Source organism: Pogoniulus pusillus, chromosome 3 (genome assembly GCF_015220805.1).
Source record: "Pogoniulus pusillus isolate bPogPus1 chromosome 3, bPogPus1.pri, whole genome shotgun sequence".
Taxonomy (NCBI): domain Eukaryota; kingdom Metazoa; phylum Chordata; class Aves; order Piciformes; family Lybiidae; genus Pogoniulus; species Pogoniulus pusillus.
This window is the reverse complement of record NC_087266.1, coordinates 28,609,321-28,634,119: the sequence shown is the minus strand read 5'-3', so window position 1 is coordinate 28,634,119 and position 24,799 is coordinate 28,609,321. Positions and strand designations below refer to the sequence as shown.

The following is a 24,799-nucleotide window of genomic DNA, read 5'->3' as shown; positions in this document are numbered from 1 at the left end:
TGATCTCTACCTTATTTGCACTCTGTGCACATTTTCCTCTTATATCTCTGCCTTCCTCATGCTGTGCTCCTTGTACTCAGTCATGTGGTTTCTATTGCACAAATTACCAGTTCTTCACCAGTTCTCACCTTCCATCTGTTTTCCCCTAATATATAAGCCAAAACATGACTGCTGTAATATCATTATGTAACCTTTAAGTTACACTATTATCAATTACATTAGAATATTGGAACTGTGCTGTCTGATGTAGATAGCAAGCTCCTGGGTCTGGTTTGTTTTCCCATACAGAGTAATCAGTGACACAGATTCAGTCAATATATTCCAAATTAATCACCCATATGGAGGAACAAATGTAAATGTTGCATAAAAAGAGGATTACTGTCTTTCCTCCATAACATACCACATTCAACCTACAGCAACAACAGCAGACTTCCAAACAGAGATGATCTACTTAATTTTTTTAAAAATACCACATGGAAAAAAACAAACCCAAACCAATGCATTATGTAATAAAATATATAATATAAAAAGTTGGTGTTTTTTTTTTCAGGAGCTTTAGGAACTTAAATGTTGATGTGATATTAATTATGACTTAACCAATCAATACACAAGTTGTAACAAGAATCCTTTTCTTATGGAATTGAGTATTCATGATTTAGTAGGTTCCAAAATCATAGTAGTGTAAGTTAGATAGCAAGTAAAGATGAATCCATTTACAAATTAATGAAACTATTTTGTTGAACTTAACTGCTTCTGCTAGGTCTGTGTCATAGGTTTTAATGCACATTCTCTCTGTGTATGTCACAAACCAGCTGATCATCTTCAAGAAAACTGCTGTGGAAAAACTTCCATCAACAAACACATTTTTAGTTCAGGGAAATACCTATCAACTCAAAAATTCTTGTCAATTTTATAGGAAATAATAGTTTCAGGAAGTTTAGAGAATTTGGAAAGTTTTTGTTTGTTTGTTTTTGTTGTTTCAAATATTTTTAATTAAAATGCTTATCTTGAAAGGAAGAATGTGAGAGACATTAATTAAGCTTAAGCTTCTGAGGGAGTATTCATAGGTAGTAAGTGAAGTTCTTGTTACATTCTACATGTTCAGATTACTGGGGGAAAAATAAGATCAGAAAGAGTGCATTTGATCTATTTTGCCTGTTTGGGGTGGTTTGGTTTGTTTTATTTTGGTTTTTTTTGCCCATGAGGTAGATTACCCGCCCTCCTCCAGGTAAAGCTCCTATTGACTTCCTAGGCTGGAAGAATGTGGAAAGGAATGATCTCCTGAAGTAGAGCTTCCCATGACTGTGTTTGTTCAGTGAATTGCTGTCACATACGAAATGGTCCTACTTTCTATTGATTTTTTGTCAGACTAAACTAGTCCTTTTCACTTCAAAAGGATTCTTATTAACTCTGTTTCAAAGCCCTCATAGGTATGTTTTATCAAGTGTTCTTTTGCCATTGTGGAAGTAGATTTTCTGAGACCAAATTGACCAGAGTCAGTTATTCTGTTAAAGCTGGTCATACCTTTTTTGGAACATGAATGTCATAGGAAAAAGGTAATCTTGCAATTTTGTGGCATTCTGAAGGTTTTTACATTGTTACCTATATTATTTGCACAATTGTGGAGCAGTTCAGGCCAGAAGGCACCTCTAGGAATGCCTACTTTATAATCCCTCCTCAGTGACACTGGCCACTTCTCTCAGCAATATCTTTATCTTAGAAGTTGTTTATTAGACCAAAAATCTTCATCTTAGACACCATGCATTAGCACAGATATTTCTGATTCTCTCACTTCTTGTGCACTTATATATAGAAAGAGAGGAATGTATAGGTTAATACTTATGTAGAGAAATTCTAATCCAGTGATAAGATCCCTGGACTTTTTGAATTCAGAGGGAGCTTTGCAATTCACTTCAATGGATCCAAAATTTGGCTTACAATATTTATATGTAACATGTCTTGCTTTTGAATTGAGTGTAGAAAATTCTTCAAAAATAGTTCTATAGTTTTAGAGAGAAAAATTAGTATGAATTTGAATAGTGATTAAAAGAACCATCCCAAATCCTGAAAAGCTAGAGTGTTCAATGTTTGGTTTTTTTAATGAAGTCTTTCCACATGCTGTGAAAAGTGGAGCATGACCTTAATGAAAATTTACTTCCATTTTTTTGATTGACAGAAGATCATTCTGTTGACTTAGAATGATGTTAACCCATCCACATGACTTCATTCATACAAATTCTGAACACAGAACATACAACATATAAAATACACATTCTTCTGACCAAGAATGTGTATTTTGCATATAGCTGGCAAGAAGTTGATGAAAAGAGATGATGTCTGAAAGCGAAGTATCTCCTGGGAGTGGCTTAGTGGTTGCAAGCATTTTGCTTGGTCAGATTTACACAATCAGAAGAGTAGAGTCCATTCAGATGATCAAATGATATGCACACAATGAAGAGAATAAGCACATTTAAGCACTAAACCTGTTGTTTTAAGAGAAAACTGGCTATTTTAGGGCAGATATGGATTTGCCCTTAAATACGAGTCTGCCCTTAAATTATCTCATTGGAAGCAAAGAGATTGCATTAATCAGTGTCTAGCAAATGTGCTAGGGAGTTGAATGAGATGTGAATGTCTTCATTGCCTCAGTATAACGCACAACAGTGTGAAAGTAGAAGATCATGCAAATCAGTGGAAAACTTGATTAAGGGACATGGATTTTTCTCACTGGCCTGTAATGACAATTGGCAGAGCCAAAGACACTTGCAGGAGGTGAAAATTTGTTTAAAACTGAAGGTAGACTTTAATAGGTTTCCATGAAAAGAAACAAAAACATTTTCTAAATGTATACTTCACTAGTCACGTTTACTCAGCTACAAGACATGCTTCTACAAATCCACAGAAAAAAGTAAAGATTACTTTTGATCCACATGGAATAGTGGATTCAGCTAAAAAAAAACCAACGTAGAATTATCATGCTTGAGTAACTAGATGCTTCATCCAGTCTGTTTAACAGAAACTGAAAATGAACACATCCTACATTTAATATTTGGAAATTTCTTCATTGGGGAGAGTTATTTTTGCTGTTGGCTACAGTTCAAGTTAGGCTTTGGTGGTTTAAAAAAAAAAATTCAGCTCTGCAGCACATATTAAGTTTGTTAATATTTTCTTTGCTTGTTCAAAAAACTATTTGTTTTACTCCATAATAATGCTTGTCTAATCAGCCTAGAGGATGTTTTTATTTCACCTCGTAGCCCAGTATTGTAAAAAAACCATTAGAAATGGTGCAACTTTGTCATCCATTTTGCTTTAGGATGCAATAGATCCTGCTTTGTTATCTAACAAGGAGGAGCTAGTCAATCAGAATGAAGCAAAAGGCTTTTTAGCATGGAGTAGTATGGTGTGTGCCATCTTACATTATCTCAGGTCTGCATGGACTTATGCCTTGTGAATTTCAAGAAAATCCTAGTTGGAAAGCCAAATTTCTTAGTGATAGCGAGTGTTACAGCAGTGGCTACAAACCTTTCCAAGGTCTGAAAGACTTGCTCAGAACGATCCAGCATACATACTCCTTTCTCACTGTTGAAAGGGTTTGAAAACCACTGAAGCATCTGATTTTGCTGTGCTGTCTTTTGTTCGTGTAATTAAATCTTTGCAGGACAGTGGCATGTGGGTGGGGCATGTGCTGGTGCCATTTGAAACACTCTGCTGATCTAAGCCAGCTGCATGGGGCTGACAAATGTCACACGCTTCAGAAAGATTTGCATCCTTCTTGCTTCTCAGCATAATACCCAGGATACTCAGTGGCAGGTAACAGGACCCTAACTGCCAGCATCGCACATTTGAATCCTATATTTAGTGGCTAGACAGCTGAACGGCTCTTTAGGCTCTGGAATAATGTCTGTATCTCTTTAAACAACAGGTTAACCACCTAGATGTAAGTCATAACCTCTGACTCCCATCAGAGAAAAGGCAACTCTTCTAAAGTAAGATTCATCTGCTCTATTTGAAAAATTTGCCTTAAGTTACATCCCTTAAAATGTCTGTTGCTTGTTACTCACTATCGAGGTTACTCACTATATGCAGGTTTCTGTGTCTAATTTCTGTGTATTTCACTCTGTTTCTGTTTGATGTTCGGCAGTGCAGTTTAACAATGCAGACAAATTTTGGCATAGAAAATACTGAGCCAAATTTTGCTTGCACAATACATCAAGTTAATTGTCTTACACATAATGAGTAAGAGTCTGTTTCAACTTACCCCGCTGGTTAGTAGATTAAAAAACATTCCAATTATTTTTGAGAACTTTGATGGTTTGCTATTATTATCACACCTTAATTGTGGCTACTGGTATTACCTTTCCAGTTTCTGTCTCTCCAATAATATTTTGTATGCATTATTCTTCCCTAGGTATTATTGATGTTGCATATAGTAACAAGACAGTAAATGTGGATGTTCCAGTAAAGTGGCCCTTCCCTCTATCTAAACAAATCTGAAAAAGGGGTAATGAAACTGAAAAGCCCTTACTTAGCTACCAAACATTAAGAATCTTAATGTTCACTGTTAAATTTCTAGATCCAGAGAACTGGGTGTAAGAGACCTGCATTTAAAAACTAAACCTACTTTCATAATCTAGAAAAGCATGAGAGAAATCAGTTTCTCAGCCTTTTTTGTCCTTTATAAGACAATATCAAAAATCTAGGTGTAACGACACACTCCATTTTTATATAGGATTTGTAAGATTCTTAGTGTGCAAATAAATTCTTATACATATATGTATATAAGTACTGTATTTTTTGTTAATTTTGGTAATCATACTCTGAATTAAAAAAATATAATTATTTTTACTAGTTAAACTTACATTCTTTGTGTGGAAAGGCTGAAAATGTTTCTCATTAGCTTAGTTTTACATGAAACCAAATTATATTCGGCACCCTTCAGGTATTCTCATCATGTGGTAAAGTAATTAAAATAGGTATGTACCTTGTGATATGCAGTTTATTCACAGGTTTTGCCTGTGGTCAAAAGAGCAGAACATTGGTGTGAAGCTGAAAATACTGCAAAGAAATGCATCAACTCTGTTAGAAACAGAAAACAAGTAAGAGTGAAGACAAAACACATAGAATTGTGTCTGAGCCTAATTCATTTCCCCAGCCCATCTCCAAAACCAATCTTCCCTCACTTGCTAAGGATCATTTAACCAATACATGTTTAAGTACTCAGACCATTTGAATTAGTTGGCATAGCAAGTTTTTGGCATAATTACGCTTGAATGCCGTGTATTTTGCTTTCCCAACAATTTCTGATGGAAAACAGTATTTTATCTAAATAAAATTATAGCAAACAACATTTACCATGCCTATTGCCCCTAGTACCATATGGAAATGGGAAAGGCTCATCCAGAACTTACAATAAGAAAGGCAAATTATACAGTGCGATTATCCACTGACAACATAATCAAAACCCCATGATGCATGGTATTTTAGAAGTGTAATTAGACATTTTGTTGTAAGCTACACTGGTGAACAAGTTGCTACCTTTTTGTTTTGTAGATGGAATTGGAAAAGTCTCTCCCTCTCTCGAGGCCCTGTTTCACTGGCCACTTTCCCAAGGGCTCCTTGACCTTGGCGAAGAGTGTGATGCAATGTTTCTGTAATTGCAGAGGAATGGGACATGAGGTTGTTGGAGCCACACACACACATGGTTTATTTTACTGTTGACATGTGAAGTAGCCAAGAACATAACTCTAAAGGTCAAACCTAAAATTCTGATTTGCAAGAGATTGAAAAATGCTCTAATGCTCTCTGTCTGAAGATCAGCTTATTCTCTGATTTTGACTTTTGCCTGAGGATGTTTAGATCATGGATCAAAACAGTCGTCCCTTCTATATATTTCAGTTGTCAGATATCTCTATTTGCACATACTGTGTGCAAAACTGATAGGCAGTCGGTTTTGCCTATGTCCTAAGTTTTTTGGAAATTTGGGTATGGACAACCCAAGTAAGAAGCAGGAAAGCATCAAATCTTAGTTGTTACAATGGTGTGACCAATCCAGCCTCTTGTTTCACTACATCTTGAACTACAAGAGAAAAGAGACCCAGAACATTTCAAGTACTCACAGAGGTCCTTAGATGATATAACATTTTCTTCATCCTTGTTTTCTTGCTTCATTTACAACTTCGTGGCATCTCTGTCTTGTCTGTCCCATTTAATCTCACCAAGGCTCTCTACAGTCATGGAACATTTCTTTCATGCCTCACTGCTTGGCCTTCTGGTAACAGCTCATATTCTTTCTTTGCAGGCAGAAGGTTAAACAGTGGTGGGGTTTTTTTGTGCATTGACATCCTATTGATCAAGAAAATGTCAGTACAGAGAGCAAGATATGACATTTTGTGATGAGAAATTCAATAATCCTCTTTGTGATAGTTTCCTGAGCTGAAGAATACTAATACAGAGTGGAGGTGGAGGACAGAAACTAAGATGTGACAATGGTGTGTAATGTATCCACAGGAAAGGCTTGGCTTACTAAAAGTCATTTCTTATTTTTCACATCTACAGTGAAGACACCTAAAGAGTAAAATTGACACCAAAACCATAGCTACTCATTATGAATCAGAAAATTGCTCTAAGCCAAGACAGATTTGTTCCAGAAGTCAGAGACTGGCAATCCTGAAGCTAACAGTTAGGTATGGCATGTTAAAAAAATACTTTTGGATGGCAGACCCATTTGAAACAGTTTAAATTCAACTTCTTAGTCCGGTTTGGAATAGAAAGCATATCACCAATTATCACCAATTATATACTAAAAGTAACAAAAGAGCTTCACAAATTTCGTCCCTTGGCTTACCTAGATGCTTAAAGTGTAGGTAGTTGCAAGGAAAGCTCTGGTGGAGTGATGCATCGTTCTCTCTCTGCACAGACTTATTAAAAGGCCTCTGTATTTGCACATTGCAGAGATTGCTTGCTTATTTTTGTTTTCTTTATTTCTGCTGGCCATATTGAATTTGTTAAGTTAAATTAAAAGCCTTGTTTTTTTTCTGTAGTGGCTTATTTTTTCCAAGCTGTTTGCAGCAGCCTTCCAGCACTCGAAGAGGCCTACATGAAGGGTGGAGAGAGATTGTTTACAAAGGCCTGCAGTGATAGGATGAGGGGCAATGGCTTCAAAGTAGAGAAGAGCAGGATTGGATTGGATGTTAGGAACAAGTTTTTTACTATGAGAGTGGTGGAACGCTGGAACAGGTTGCCCAGAGAGTTTGTTAAGGCCCCTTTTATTCAAGGTGGCACTTAACCTGGTCTAGCTGAGGATGTACCTGCTGACTGCAGACGTGGGACTAAATGACCTTTGGAGGCCTCTTCCAGCCCAGACCATTCTATGATTCTATGATTTTTTTTCCAAACCTGCAGAAAGACATTTGTTCACTTATATATATAATGTTGTGACTAAGTATAAATGCACTTTCATTAATTTAACTGCATTTAAAATCCTTCATTGCCTTTGAAATATCTGTTGAAATGTAAGTTAACAACATTTAGAGATCATTCAAATTAGGAGCATTTTTTATTCATCATGTCAGTAACAATTAGGAGGGTTAGGAGCTCAGAATGAAGGTAATCTATTACCATAATAAAACTAAAATTAAAATACATGAAGTTATATATACTACATTTTAAAATTAGTGATGCTAGAGAATACAGACTGCATACTATACACATAAGACAATATATGCCATATTTTTGGCAACTGTTTTTGAATGTAGAAAGTTAATTTTTTTAATAGGCTAGTTGCAATGCCTTACACTGCTAGTGTATCTTTGTTTCCTTAAGGTCACAAATATCAAATCAGGCTGAATGACCAATTATAACACAGGTTATAGTTTTGTTGCATTGTGGAGAGTGCGTATCAACACAATGCCCCTAATACAATTAAACTACAATTTGTATTGCAACCACTTTCTCTGACATATTTCAGTGGCACAAATTATTTTGCATTAAAAGTCACATTCCTAGTAGCAATAAGCATGAATACTGTTCTTTGCATAGTTTTCTGATTCTCTTGCTGATTTTGCAACTGGAACTCCATTTCCCAACTGTGTTCTTACAAAATTGTTACAGTGGAACCGTAACATTCCATACGGTAAAGCTCCTTGTCTATTGAAATCCTTTCAGTTCCACTTCTCCAGTGTCTCTTCTTATATCAAAAAAGTAAGATAAATAAGTCCAAATCCATCTTCAACATATCAGCTCTGGTGTATGTTTTTTTCCAGTTTGTTTCTTTTTTTTTTTTTTTTTTGAGTTTTACATTTCGAGATGTGCAGTTCATTGCAAAGATTTGAATATTGCTATTAAATATCTCATTTTATCTGCAGACACATGGACACTTACCATGTCCAAGTATCTCATTATAAACATGTATCTTATTCTTAAAGTCATGCATCAGCTGCTACTTAGAACAATTTTGGGGGAATTTGGAAAGAAAGAATCATTAAACTAATTTCTGGAAAGGGCACAGAGGAAATATTGGGACTGTATGAGCAATAATGTCTGCAGCAGGTTGAAGGGAGTGATCATTCCCTTCTGTTCAGCATGCAAGAGATGGCAATGTTTTGCTTTTAGGCTCCATATAATAAAGAAAAATAATGACCACTGGAGCAAGTCCAGTGGAGAGCTGAGCTAGCTAGCTGACACTGCTCTAAATGGATTTTGCACCAGATGACCTACAGAGTTTTTTTCAATTTAGTTGCTCTGTGATTCTGTGGAGCATTTTATCCAAGATTAAGATAAATGTGTAAATTTTCTTTACTGGTTTATCTGCCCTATCTTTTTTTCTTATTGCCTTTCTTTTTTGCGTATTGTTTTTACAGCGTAGTCAAAATAACATACTGAAAATTAATAAACATATTTTTTTCTTTCTTCCAGCCTGAAATTCAAGCTTCCTGTCTTCATTATTAAATATCTCGAAGGTATTATCCTGTTTATATTGTCTCTGTCAAGAATTATTGTGGTCCAGTTCTCTCTGACCTAATCCACTCATTTAAATTACAACAGGGGAAAAAAAATCTCTCCGTTCAAAGAAACAGAGAAACTTCAGAGAGTCTTTTATCTAATGAACTCTTTGCAAAAGATTGTATAGGACAAGAACTTCCAGACATCAACCTTATTTTGGTACAAATGGATGTGTTATCGTGAAGAAAAGGTAATAGAGAGGCCCACAGGCCTGTTTTTGCCACTGATGTTATAACACAAGGAATCAACTATGACAGTAATAGATCAGGATTTTTTTCTATATGAATATCACACAGTGTCACTTAGCAGTAGAAAACCTTAAAAAAATCAATAAAATCTAGCAGATCTTAATAAAATATGAGCTTCATTGTGATAAATTCACAGTGATGCATTTAATAATAAAATATCATACCACATATTGGGCAGACTGGAATTACAGCTGAGTGGCAGAAGAGAATAAAAGACTCAGGGATTAGAGTGAATAAAGAAGAAAATAAAATTTCCTGTGCAGCAAAATGGGCTCTTCAAAATCTGTTAGGCTTCCTGGAAACTACCACAGTAAAGAATACAGACTAAGGGAAGTAGCTTGAGTGTGTGTGTTTCAGACAGACATATCTTAGCAACCATGATTTTTAGGGGAGAAATATTGGACTGGATCAAAGGAGCAGTGAGTTTTGAGTACTTAAAAGACTTTTCTTTTATGACAGAAGATTTAAATCACTTGTTTCAAAAAGCCAGACCAGAGTGAGAAAGTTTGTAGAGGGCTGAATCAATTAAAATAAATGAAAAAGAAAAGTATTATATTAAAATGCCATCTTCCTAAACATACTGCTGAAGGTAGGGTGGACGAAGTCGCATATCAAGGGATACCAAATTTGTTTGCTAGTCTCAGGACCTGGTAAGTGATGTAGTCCCTCTGAATACATTGTGAGGAATATTGCTTAAGTAACAAACACAAAAGCTGTCTGCCCTGGTGAAAGTGAAAATTTTCAAGCTGGATTTAAGAGTGGCAATAACAACACCCAGAATGACTGTTACAAAATTATTGTTTGTCGTGCAGTAAGGACTGCATATAAAAGTATACATGCAAGACTGCATATAAATTTACATAAGGAACATGGATTTGTTTGATTTTAACAGAATCATAGAATGCATTTGGTTGGAAAGCATGACCTTGAAGGTCATCTTGTCTCATCCCCAGTACTCCATTTTCTTGACTATCATCACATTAAAAGTCTTCTATGTGGGGAAAAAAACAAACAGGAGAATTATACAATTAACAGGGCAAAAGTAGCCCTCATGTTCAAATGATAGCTGAAATTTCAGCAGATCTCTCTATAAAATCTGGTGGTATAGAAAAATCCTGCTAGGTTCCCTGTGGTACTATGAATAATAATCAGAAATCTCACCTATGTATATGGGTCATCCAGGAGTGCCAAACTAAATTACTGAATTTCATCAGAGAGTACAGCACTCTCTTTACAATCAAGCCTGAAAAGAATTTTCACCACCTCGTTTTTCCTCCCATTTTAATTATCCATTTTTTCACAGTCCTGTATGAAAAGATTAGCAGTGTCTTTGCTTAAGGGATTTAATATCTATCTTTTCTGCTGCTGTTAAGTAAGATAGTGGAATTTCAAATTATTTACTCAGCAACTAAAATGTGTGCAAGTATAGTGTGCTTTACTAAGCTTTTTGGTAGTCACTTTCATATTTGTGTCCAGGATTTGCTCTTTTAAATATCGTAAAGATACTGCTTCCAGCTTTTTGAAAATCCCCACTTCCAAAATTCCAGGATTGTCAGAGGATTTATTGAAACCATTCTGACTTCTTGTTGTTCACACACTTGTGACACATTTTGTAGTATAGTGTATCTTTTTATGCTATAGTGATTGTGTTATAGTGATTATGTTATGGTTTTCCAAGGGGAGAAAACTCCTGGGCAAATAACTGAGCAGATCATAGGAAGGAGGTCAGCGTCTGGATAGCACAGTATTTTAGATGCTTTTCTGTTTTATCCTTTTTCAGATCTAATCACAGCTCCCCTGTATATAATAGCCTTTTGAAAAAAAATTGCATTAATGAAAAAAGAGTATGTCCAGGACATGCTCAAGCTGTGTCTTCATTAAATGGTTGTCTGAGAAGGATAAATTATCAAAGAAGGAAAACTGCTTACTGAGAAGCATTTTGTTGTAGATCAGTTTTAACTTAAGTTTTGGAAGACAAACACAGTGCTTGTCAATCTCTTTAAAGAGATTTCTAGGGAGAAGTTTGAAGTGGGTGTTTGTGGCAATTTAGATTCTCTTTTCACTAGTAAATGCTGTAAATCCTGGACAAAAAGATACAGTGAATGGGAAATAAATAGGTACATGATACTTCAGATTAGTAGGTTGAAGGTTCCTCATAACTCAGAAAAATATTTAATGGACATTTTACTGAAGACACAAAAAAGGTTTTTTTTGTCTTGTGGTTAGTGCTTTGATTATTGACATACATTGACACTGAATTTGTCTTTCAAATGTTAACCTTCCTGCTTTTCTCCAGACAAATCTTGCTAGTCATCTTCAAGGTGCAGTCAGGATAAAATCTTAAAGGATAGATTTCTAATGAATGGATTTTTAGGAGTGTATATTCTCTGTAGTTCAACTTTTCAGCTGCCTCCTCAAAACAAACAAGCAAACAAACAAACCTAACTCAATCCAAATCAAACCAGAGCACTGGGGATGAACCTCCTTAGAACAACTTGCATGGAAATTGTGAAGTGTTATGTAGCTACAATAGGTCTGGCAGCTGACCTAGGCAGGCTGTATGCATTTGAGCCAGTGCATTAGTTCTCCTGAGAAGTATTTCTGTGACTTTCTCTGTATTTCATTGGCATTTAAATACTATCTGTTCCCTCCTCAGTTTCCTCAGAAATCATCCTGACTTGTAGGAGGTTTGGCTTTTTCCTGCATCTGTGCTAAGAAACATGATCAAACTGAAGGGAGGAAGGTTTGTCTTTCTGTCCTTTCAGACTTCTGGGTAGGCTGTATATTATTACTTATCTTTCCTGTCAGGAGGGCCAAAAAAAGGGTCCCAGACTCTTACAGGCTTCTGTGTGCAGCTATCTGTGTGATACAGTCTCTCTGGGAATGAGATGGTGGTAAGTGTAGGAGGTGGGAGAAGGGCAGCCTGTCTGTGGAGTAGGTTGGGCTGTTTCACAGCTAAAGCCACAGTTGTTTTCAGCAGGAAAGAACTGTAAAAGCATTAGTGAGACATTTGGTTCCCAGAGAATAAAGGACTGAAGAAATTGAAAGAGAAAAACCACATCCCCTTCTTTTGCATTTGAGTATGCCGGGTTTTCAATATAATCCATTAACCTACATGTGACCTTTCATTAGAACCCCTGGGAGACTGGAATATTTTTGGCAATATATTGTTATGAAAGCTACAAGTAAAAAACCCACATAACTGCCCCCTTCCCAGCAATCAAAGAAGCCATAGGGAAATTCAAATCTTTGCTCTGAGCACACCAAGAAGTGTGTGAAATTACATGCACAGCAGATACGTTTGACTCCATTTTTATGTTATTTCTGTGAAGAAATAAGAAATCACCCATAATTTATCATAATTTGTCTTCTTAGTACTCAGTACTCAAGGCATACACAGAAGTTTTTAAGTACCTGTAATTAGGAAAGAAAATACAGTTGTGAGAAATAATGTGGTTATGCTTTGAAAGGTAGTTGAAAAATAGATAGGATTAAACACAATTTGAATTGGTAAATTCTTCTGATTTATCATGAAATTATTTCATTATTTTAATTGAAGGCATATATGATATAATATAAGAATCACAGAACCACAGAATCACAGAATGTTAGGGTCTGGAAGGGACCTCTAAAGATCATCTATTCCACCCTCCTGTCAGAGCAGTATCACCTATAGCAAATCACACAGAAATGCATCCAGGTGGGTTTTGAATATCTCCAGAGAGAGATACTCCACAACCTCCCTGGGCAGTCTGTTCCAGTGTTCTGTCACCCTCACAGTGAAAAAAATCCTCCTTGTGTTTCCATGGAACTTCCTATGCCTCAACTTGCACCTATTGCCCCTTGTTCTGTCACTTGGCATCACCAAGAAGGGGCTAGCTCCATCCTTTTGGCACTCACCCTTTACATATTCATAAACATTAATGAGGTCACCCTGAGTCTCCTCCTCTCCAAACTAAATAGCCCCAGCTGCCTCAGTCTCTCTTAAAGGCAGATGTTCCATTCCCTTATTCATCCTCATGGCTCTGTGCTTGACTCTTTCAAGCACTTTTCTGTCCTTCTGAAGCTGAGAACTGGAACATAATATTCCAGATGTGGCCTCACCAGTGCAGAGTAGAGGGGGAAGAGAACCTCTCCTAACCTGCAAACCGCAGCCCTTCTAGTACGCCCCAGAATGGCATTGGTCCTCCTGGCTGCAAGAACACACTGCTGACTCATGGTCAGCCTTCCTTCCACCCGGACCCCCAGGTCCTTTTCCCTTTCACTGCTCTCCAAGAAGTCAATCCCAAACCTATACTGATACCTGGGGTTGTTGTTTCCCAGGTGCAAGACTCTACACTCAGCCTTGTTGAACTTCATTAGATTTCTGCCTGCACAACTCTCCAGCCTAAGTCTCGCTGAATGGCAGCACAATCCTCTAGTGTGTCAGCCACTCCACCCAGCTTTGTATTGTCACTCTGTTCCCTTATCCAGGTCATTGATGAATTTAGTAAATAGTACTGGTCCCAGTACAGACCCCTAAAGGACCCCACTAAATACGGGCCTCCAATTAGAGTCCATCCCATTGACCACAACTCTCTGACTTCTTTCCTTCAACCAGTTCCCAATCCACATCACTACTCAATCATCCAGATCACACTGCCTTAGTTTAGCTGCGAGGATGCTGTGGGAGACGGTGTCAAATGTTTTACTGAAGGACTTGCTGGTCGATGTGGTAGCACATTATTTTCCTGTTTTAAGCCTGAGTCACTGCCATGATGTTCTACATAATTTGTCTTTGTGTCTTACAAAGGACCCATTATAAAGGATGCCCATTTATTACCATAGCTACTTTCTTCTTAACTCTTGTCTGGAATGACATCAAGGGGTGCTTGTGGTTAACAGTGTGACAAACAATGCCATCAATATTGTAGCAAAAAATAGTTCAAACAGTTTTTGAAATGCAAAGTTCTAAAGTCTTATCAAAACCTCTTTGAAATATGAAGAATAAGCCTTCCTGACTTCTGCTAGTCCCTTTTTAAAAGTTGGTGCTCTCCCATAGATCCTTTAAAACTAGGAAATTGTACTAAGTGTCTCTGTCCTCAATTCTGTGCTTTAAGCTAAGTGAAGAAGCATAATCATCCTCCTGCAATTTTCTTTTTTGACAGACTACTCCATTATGCTCAATGTTTAACCAGCAGATAGGACTAATTAGACATTGCACAGGAGCTATACAGATACAATAAAAGATACCTGAGTGACATCAGAACACTGAAACTGGAACTGATTTTTAAAATACTATATTCAAAGTTTTCTTCTTAGCTTGAAAGCCATCTCCTATGGTATCCCCTGGATAGACACGTTTTCCCTTATAACCATTAGTTATTAATGAAATGTGTTTTAGATGCACATAAGAAATTTATGGTGAAAATAAGCCAGGAGTAAGCCTCAGACAGAAGTATGCAGTTTTTCACATGTGGCTTTTTGTTGTATTTAACAGGTGCTATACAAATATATTATCATCAGCTGTGTCTTATTGGAGCAGAATGTTTTCCTTCACCCTAATAGGCAGTTTTATAATTTCCAATAGTTATTCATGAGTTCAGAATTTCATGGATCTGCTGCTCAATAAGAATATTTCATTAATTTTCCACAAGGTGGCACATAAGAATCAGGCCATCTGTGTTTTAATTAATATAGTTAACACCTACCTTACAATGAAAGGCTGAGAGAGCTGTGTTTGTTTAGTTTGAAGAAGAGGAGACTAAGGGGGGATATCATTAGTGTTTATAAATACCTAAGGAACAAGTGTCAGAAGGATGGAGTCAGACTCTTTTCAGTGGTGGCCAGGACAAGGGGCAGTGGACAGAAACTGGAGCACAGGAGGTTCCATGTAAACATAAGGCAAGAATTTTTCACTTCAAGTGCGGGAGGCATTGAAACAGGCTGAAAGAAAGAATGTTGAGTCTCCACTACTGGAGGCATTCAAAGCCCACCTGTACATGGTACTGTGTGATTTAATCTAGGTGAATCTGCTCTAGGAAGTTGGACTAGCTGGTCTTCAGAGGTCCCTTCCAACCTCTACCATTCTGTTATTCTGTGATTCAATTAATGTATACTTTGTATATGTCGAATGCATACACAAACTCAATAAAGGCTTAATATGTTCATGGGACAGAGTCTACTGTGACTGGCTATTTAAATACAGCATAGCAAGTGATGCCGTATCACTAGCTACATCCTAAATTTTACTACTATTCTATAATTTACAGAATAGGTTACTAAAATAAAGTCTAACTTAAGCACCTCACCATTTTTGGTATCATTAAATGAGATTAAAACATGATTCATAGAACAAGATGCCATGGAATTGTCCAGTTACTTTAGGAGAAAGTATTTATTAATTATTCATTATAATTTATTCATATTTACATTTTATGAAAGATAAAGATTAGTGCCAACATCTTTAATGTAGATAAATAACTTTTAAAGATGGCATTTGGTTATTATTAAAACCTCTTTATGTAGTCATTCAGTTTGTGTGTGAGTTACTGAGCGATTTCTGTTCAAGAGAACTTTGTACTTAAAATAAAAATAATTCTAACCTAAATGCCATCCATGGGCAAACTGGTCATGATTTTGCAGACCTACTATTGTTCTGCTAATGAATGGTTTCTTCTAGTACTGCAGATTTCCCAGTACTGAAGTATATAGCATAAATAAAATCCATGGAAATACCACCACAAAGCTGCTACTAATGTTTTCTCCATCTCATTTAGAAGCTGAGTGTACAAGAAATCGAAGAAATTCCATGCTTATAACAGATTTTCAGCAAAAGAGACTTTTGGCATCCAAAAAACTGGGCACTGATGAGAACTGACTCATCTGAAGTTTGAATGAGATTCATTCTGGGCTCTGTTATGATGACAAAGTAGGATGTTCGAATCTGTGAAGCTGTTTGCATTATTTCAGGGACATAAAAATGGGTTTAAATTTGATGTTGTTTCTTTGTTAAGAGCATCTTATGTTCAGCCAGGGCTACATCACATGTAACGATTGCCTGATAAGACAAACACCATCTCTATGAACAGCCCCCTGCCGTCAACACTGCCCTTGTCACAAACCCAGAACATTTCCTCCAGCTTTCTTGATCTGTAAGTCTACTGCAATATTACAAAGTTTTTATTCTTAAAAAATAAATTCCAGGCACATTCACAGAATCAAAGAAGAAATCAAGTTGGATGGGATCCTTGAAGGTCATCTTGTACAACCCTCCTGCGTTGTTAATGATCTCAGGAAAGAGCTTAAATCTGAACGTTCCTCTTCATCACCAGCCTTCTACAATGAATGAGGATGTCTTTGAGCTGAAACATAAACAGGAAAATGCTTTAAACCACTTGATTTTCTTCTGATACTGAGTTTTAGCCAACATTATTCATGGACCGATCAAAGGAGGCATAGTGTTGAATTACCTTGGGTTGTCTGCAGTTCTCAAAGGGTCATTTTGAGAGCTGAGATTGTGTACTGGTTACAGCTAAGATTGAGTTAAATATCTTTCTGGTGTCTTGAATGAGGCAAAGTCATTGTCAAAGGTTGTGTCTCAGATGAAATTTTAAAAATAATCATGATGCAATTTATTAAAGAGTTAATGTAATTTATTTAACAATTAATCGTGGTCTAAAGCAGCTTATGCAATAAACATAGGAGACTGTTTTGGTTACTTTGTGCCCTGCTTCTATATGGTTGAAAACTTCATTATTATAGATTTCACATATCTATGTGAACACATCCAAGAATAAAGAACAGGATAGAAATACCGAAGGCAAAAACATCTCACCAATTTGGCTTCTGCTTCAGAGCCCATTTGTTGACTTTGTATTAGTAGATTTATTGACAAAAAGTAAAAACTTAGTTTCTTCTCCTTTGTGTTATGTTCACTATTCCATGTCTCATTAACAAACAAACAACACCCCCCCCAAAAACAAACAAAAAACCACAACAACAACAAAAAAAAAACACCAAAATAAACCCCGTCCATACAGCCAAACAACCAAAGGCTTGTTCTGCTCCAGTGTTGGTGTTTAGTGTGCAGTCAAAGATAGAGATGGATATTTAAAAATTTCTTGCCACATTTGTTACTCAGGAAGAAATATCAGGGAGCTGTTCCTTAAAGTAGCCTGAGATCTCTTACAGTCTCTTATTTTTGCCCCTTATTTTATCAGTTTAATAAGGTATAAAATAGAAGTCATGTTTTTCATCCTGCTGATTCATTTGTCCAGCTACATCTGCAGAGGGATAGCAGCTCCATTTAGAACTTGCCCCTTGCAGTTTCTCTTAGGACACAGGGTGACAGCTAACTCAATTTATCCATGGCATGTGGAGAAAAAAACTTCATTCACATTATGGAGAATTATCTAACTCTTCCAAGAAATATGTAAATTTTGTGGCCAGATCTGCAAAGTGTGAACCAACTTCATCTTTTTTTTTTAATTCATCGGGTGATCAATACAGCAAATGATAAACTGTAGGCCCAGATGATTCATAGTAAGAAATGAGATGACATTTTAATCAGGCTGTAAATACAATATATAAGACATATGATTTTGCAATCGTGTCTGCAGCAGATCTCTTTCTACAAATGTGAAATACAATCTGGCAGTACATAGCAATGATCTCAGGTCCATATCAAAGATGTAAGTGTTTTCCATCTGAGAACAAAAGTTTCCTGAAAAATATCTTGCCTTTTCAGCTGTGTCAGAAAGATTATTTTCCTTTGGTGGAAGAGCAACTTCATTTTAAGTGAACAAGGCACATCTATAATCATATTTACATAAAATGTGGCTTAGTGAAACATTTGCAAGCAATGAGGAGAAGGAAGATAAGCAACATATCTTTGGCAATCAAATTCTAAATTCAGAGTCACTATCAATAGTAAGAGAGGTAATTAGCATTGTGTCTGAAATGCTTAGTATTCTCAATCCAGGAGAATGTTAATACTGAAATATTGAACTTGATCCTTGATTTGAGAGTGATCATCTCTAGAACTCATCGTCATTGAAATTAATCTTTCATAAATTAACCTTTTCAGAATGCCACAGAAGTGTCTTAGTACTTGAGGCCCTAAAGGAAAGTAATTTCACTGTTCACTGTTGGTATTTTCCCTATGTTTCAGTACAACAAAAAAAAACCATTGTAAGATCCCACGTGCTGCCATTTTAGAAAACGAACTTTGAGGCAATGTAGAAGAGAAGACAGAAGATAATAGAAGTGTAAACAAGCAATTAAGAACTGTAGTTAGTTCAGGCATTGTGCATGCAGTTCTGTGTTCATGTGCAGTGGCAGTGAAAGTATTGTGCACACTGCAGTTACTGATCTGCTGATGTTAGTGATGTGGAGACACTTGGCTTTGTACCTAGGCAAATCATATTGATGGCTGAAGGACAGTTAGCAGCATTGTTGGCAGAAGGACTTATCACTTAGTGCCTGAGATGCTTGATGCTTGTCACTTTTCACTAAAATTGCTCCCTTCAGCTGTGATACTGAATTTGAACATCAGTTTGTTTTTTTCTCTTGAACCCACAGAATCACAGAACATTAGAGATTGGAGGGGACCTCCAGACATCGAGTCCAACCCCCTTGCCAAAGCACTACTTGTCCAAGCTCTCAGTGTGTACCCTTGCACTCCTGGATATGAAGACTATTGGATTTTGTCAGCTCAAGGAAGAATCCTTTTGATACTTTTTAATTAAAAACAAACAAAACCCAACAACAACAACAAAAAAAAACCCCACAACCCAAAACCCAGCTCATTCACTGGCTGTCTGAAAATGTGTGCAGCTTTAAAACTGAACCAAGAACCTTTAGGGGGTTGTGGTTTTAACCCCTTATTTCCTCCCTCTCTCTCATAACAGACTTAATCTGGGGCAGCAGAGCCCAGCTTTTGAAACTACAAAGGTTGAACTGTTTTAAAAACTTTTTCTCTGCACTGTGGTAGGAACTGCGTGTGCTAGCTCCAAATGTTTTTACTACAGTAACCATATATCTCCCTTGAGTCATGGGAAGAGTTACTTTCCTGTTATGATTGCTAAAACAACTGAAAACAGTTGCAGCCCTAAAAGAGTTGGCTAGCGTGCAAAACAGCTCAGTATCTTTCTGAAAAATTACAATTATCAAGTAATTAAGATAACCATATGAAGTTCTTAAGCCTCTTGAGTTGCTGTTTGTGATGGGCTTTGTAACTGTATTTACACTGCTCTTTGATCTGTATGAAGGACTTCCATACACTTAATGGTTATTCCAAAGTCACTTCAACAAGAACTGCAATACTAAATGTGGAAGTGTAGAAGTCTAGTTAATGTAATGCCTTCAAAGTCTTCTAACATTACCATGAAACCACAAAAATATTTAATCTTATCCACTTATATACTGAAAAGGAAATCCAGAATTGCACTTTAGTTGACTATTTGTAATTAAATAGGATTCAGGTGCTGTGGTGGTTTGGGTGTTATCCACCCCCCCACACTTTAGAAGGTACCCCAGCTAACTCAGCCGGACTCTGGGAATATAAATGAAGCTATTTATTTACAGCTAGCACAATATACAAGCAGATATTTACAGTATATACAGTTATATACAGAAATATACAAGTTAAAAAGTAATACAGAAGCACAACTCCCCTCCCAGAAACCTGAGTCCCCAGGAGGGGCTCTCAACCACCCCTGCACCTTCTCCCTACCCCTCTCAACCTTACCCCAGTCCTAGGAAGAAAAGAGGTTCAGCCAAGAGGTTAAGAAGCAAGGTTAGTGGCAGTGAGGTTAGGGAGATGTAGCTCAGTCCGAAGCCAGCCAGAAAGTGAAGTCCAAACGGCGAAAGTGTTATCTAATGTTTTCCCTTCTTGTTCCCATACCTCTCAGTGAGACTGTGAGGGAAGGAGACATAACCATTGTTTTCCTTTCACAGCCAATTATCTGCTTTCTCTCACCAAAACATTGTAGCCTGCTTCAAACTGGCACAGGTGCTAAAAATGTTTTTCATTTTTATAGCTCCATGGAAAAAAAAGAAAATTCTTTATTCTTAATTCAGGCTGTCGTTCAATGGATGTGTAATAAGAATGTAAACAAGATGACTATTTTGTACTTCATTACTGCTGCTGCTGTGTCCCCAAACAAGTCCAATGTTGTTGACATACTTCCCTGAGTTTATCCTTCAAAGTGGCTTGCTTCTTCTGCTTTGAAGACAGAGATATAAGTGGACTGAAATGTAATAGCCATTGTGAGCCTCAAACACAGTATGTGCTTGTGATATTAAAGAATTGTATTACTGCTCATTCACCAAAATATTAGTGGAAAAGTGAGATTTCAGAAAAAGCAATTTTGCTAGCCTCTACTTTTTCAGTAATGTTAGTCCTATTAGTGTTTTTACAACTAATTTTAAAGGCCCCAAAGCCCATACCTCAGTACATACCCCCAAAATGAGATTTTCCTTTCTTGATGTAAGTAACAGGCAAATTTGGTGTGTTTATTCCTAACAGGATAGCCTTCTGTTGACACAGAGCATATTTTTAAACAAACTATAAATTTCTGTCTTTACATTGCTAATGACTTTCCTCTGTGGTCCATATCAAGGTATCTTCACCTTTCTTCATCAAGAAGCTGGAATAGAAGTTCTGATACCAATAATTTTGCTGCATTTGCTATATCTGGTATTTGAATTTTGTTTGCCTTTCTAGTACCAAGATACTGGAACAGAAGTCACTTTGTGAAGTTCACCTTTGTTTTCTTTCTTTCTCTCTTACCATATCACCTTGAAAATATTTGTTTGGATTTAAGGAAATCTAAAAAAGTATAATAATAATTTTAATACAATTGTGCTGGATTGAGCTCCACTTTTGGATTATTATATTCATGATCCTGGTCATTCTGGCCAGGAAATTATACTAAAATACTGTCTATCTGGGTGTCAGAGATAGAAATCTGGTAGTTTCTTTCTGATACAGCTTAATCTACACATTGTTAAAGCTTTAAGTTGGGCTGATCTTAAGATACTCTTTCTAGTGTCTCGTTATTCCCAGTCATGCATTTACTGAGTAAGCTTACTGAGTTTTTAATGAAGTTTAGAGTGTTTTTAATGACAAGGGCTGTAAAAATCATTTATTGATCCAAACATCATGTTGGGGGACTGCCTATGTGAATTACTAAAGGCATAGCCATTTTTTTCCCATCTAGTACCAAAAAATCAGCAACGCAGTAATTCTCCATTTCTGCCTTACATTGGTAAACTCAGATTTATAGTTCTCAACTCTGTGTGCATTCACATGGCAATCAGTGGAAGTAACTGCATGTCATCCTTTACATTTTTTCTAGAGGAAAATGCATCTCTTAGGGAGAAGATTCTGAGAATTTTATCATTATCACATCTTTATCTGAGTCCCTATTAAGTCCTCAAATACTTCACCTCTATCCTCTGCTTCTTGTTAAAAACTTTGACTTCACAGAGCGTCTTCACTCAGACTTGGCATGGCATCCATCTCATCCAGTCACATCTACAGACTACAGAGCAACATCAAGGCTCTCAAACTCCAATTGTTTTCATAGGAGAACATCAACGATTTTCTAAGCTAAATCTGGTCTGTTTCAGAAGGTCTTACTAGAAAGAAAGAAGCTATGATATTAAAAAAAGCTTATTTTTCTCTCCTGTTTATAAGCACAATCCTTGATGATATCTCAGATGTGGAGGTCTACAGCTATGTCAATAGTCTACAGCTATGCTTTTATTGTTTAAAGGAACAGAATTCCACAAAATCTTTGGCAATGGTAGATCATTCACTTACCTGGCAGTCATACTTGGTGACTTCATCATTTATTTCTGAGACAAGTGAGATCTCTAATGACTTTACTGCAAAAGCCAAATAGCAGATACTTCACCAGAGATGCTGCAGCTTGCTGTCCTAGACTGTCTCCCGTACAGAGCACTCACTGATATCAGTGCTCTGAGACTAACTGTAGATGCTGTGTCTGAACCAAGTATCTTTATTGTCAGAGGAGAAAAATATAGGCATTTTTCAGGACATGACTCATCAGATCCAGTTAGATGTTCTCCTTAGGATGAGACAAATTCCCCTGAGATACCTTTTTTCTCCACTTAATAAAAGGTTTCTCACTAAGTAGTTCAGCTGTGAAGGAAGTTCTATGCTCCAGATATCTATAGGCAGGTGAGGTGAGTTCTTCCTCTGGAGCCTATGAAATACAGTGAGACAGATGTCATATTAACCTTAATTTCACTGAAATTCCATTTTTCCGAGTCTTTTACTACACCTTTGTTTTGCCTTATATATATAACTTGTGAGTCTTGACTCCCTGATATTGCTTCCTCCAGGATACTCAGTTCCTGTTTGATGGGTCACATAGGAACTGCAGCACTTTTACAGCACTCTGTTTTCAATGGCTGCTGAAGTTAACTCAGTTGAAACCTCACCTGAAAGATGCAGTCATTTGAAAGAAGCATTTGTATGTGATAATGTCAAATTTTGAGTCCTCTACTTTCTGGGAATGAGGAGACTACTGGCTGTATAGGCTTCCTTGGACCTTGTCTGCAAACCATAATCTCAAATTCAGACAGGCCATATGAACTCACTTACTCTGTGTTGTGATAGGCCTCAACAGGCCCAAAATAGGCTTGTACATGTCCTGCCTTGCCTAGGCATGTTTTTCTGCTCCACCAGAGAGGCAAGCATGGAAACGGACACAAAAGGACCTGGAGCCACTGAGTCTGGCCTGCCCAGAGTCCTGTGGTATAAGGTACACAAGCACGAGAAATCCCCTTCCCAAACTTATTATGATTATCCCACGTAGGTTCTCTGGTCCGCGGTTGTAGAAACAGCTAAATAAAAAAAGTCTTTAATTTTTAAGAGAGTTCTTTGAGTTTTGAGGAGTCACTCAGTTTCTGAATAAAGAGTCTGTTGGTTACTCACTGTTCCAAACAGTTCGGCAGAGTTTCAAAGAATTATTGAAGCTTAGGGCGTTGTGTGGACCTTCCGAGGATCAGACGTTGTTGATTCCATGCCAAGCAGGTTTCAGCAGGGTTGAGAGACTACAGGAGCTAGCTGAAGCTGGCAGGAGCTGGACTACAGGAGCAAGAGGAGCACAGGAGCTAGAGAGCAAGCTCCCGATCAAGGCAGACACACCATTTAATAATGTTTAAGAGAGGTGTGTTCAACCAGCTCAGGCCATTTTTACGTCATTGTTACAGATTGCTACAAAGTTATAACCAACTTCTACAATTGGAAAATTCTTACCATAAACAACCTGTAAGACCACCCAGGGGTCAGCCCCCAACAGATGGTCACCGGGCTATGGGAACCAAGGCCTTTGGCTGGAAAACATAGCCAATGTTTACCTTTTACCCTTCCTAGAGAGGAACCTTCTCATGGGCTAGAAATATTGTTTTGGTTTTACGATTGCTTTTGGCCTTCAATGTGAGACACTGTAACATACACAGCAAAGGCCCTATGAAAGAGCTTTGCTACCCTCCATGACACCTGCCTAGTGCAAGCCCTGTGCTTTTCCCCAATTAGGGAAAAGCAAGCCTATGGCTTTGCCTAATATGGTATGGTTTGGCTAACTGCCATCCTGATTGGCTATTCTGTGTCCAAAGGGCAGTTAATCTCAGCCCACGTTTATAAAAGGAGATACACAGGTGAACAACCTGGTTTTGCTTCACTGCTTTGCTTCCCTGCTCTTTGCTGTGCTCTCTCTGCTGTACCCTCTCTGCTGTGCCCAGCAATGATGCTATTTCGCACTGCCTTATTGCTTGCCTGCTAAACTCCACTGCTGTGAGTTACCAGGAGCAGACCCTGGACCCTGCATGCAATTGGCATATGTGGCCAGTGTGACATCGTGCTGAGACTGCAGGGCATCCTGCCTTCTGCACCTGAAGGTCCTGCTTAGGATTCCTGGACATATATACAGATCGTCCAGAAGAAGCCAGGAGAACAAGGTCAGAGATTGTCTACGTCCTTTCCCCAGGAGCTAGAAAGATTCAAGCCTAAACGTCCAACAAGACAGAGTCCCCTGAAAGCACTTGGGCACTGTCTGGTCTGTGGCTAGCCCCCACGAGGGTAATAATAATCTGTGAGTAAATGCTTAAATGCCTCTTTGTAATTCTCTACTGCCTTCTACCATAGAGCTTGGGGCCATCTACTGGGCAAACGGTGTATTTGACTGCAAGCGGCATTGACCATGGGAACCTTCTCTTCCAGTTCAATTAATGTTTATATATGTTGCTGGTTTTATTAGATGTAGATATTATCCACAGAATGTTTCCATAACTGTGTTAGAACCAAAATATTATTAAAATTAGTGGTCGGAGGTGGTAAGAGTTCTGAATAGCAACATTAATAAACAATATTAATTTGGCAAATATCATCTTGCATTAATTAATTTCCCCTCTGCAACACTCTGTTAATGAAATAGTATAAGCATCATAAACCCTTCTGCAATACCTTTGCTGGGGAGCCTGAGGAAGATTCATTACTTTGGTCGCTTGTAAGAAAGGAACATGAAAGATGATTCTTC

At 37.5% G+C, this 24,799-nt stretch overlaps 1 long non-coding RNA gene across 1 annotated transcript; it reads left to right on the top strand.

Moving 5' to 3' along the window:
* The first annotated feature begins 8,970 nt into the window (after nt 1-8,970).
* On the top strand, nt 8,971-16,837 carry LOC135191266 (uncharacterized). The gene is made up of 3 exons (XR_010308785.1): nt 8,971-9,190; nt 11,905-11,991; nt 16,007-16,837. It is a non-coding gene; the product is annotated as an uncharacterized LOC135191266 (long non-coding RNA).
* Nucleotides 16,838-24,799: the final 7,962 nt, after the last annotated feature.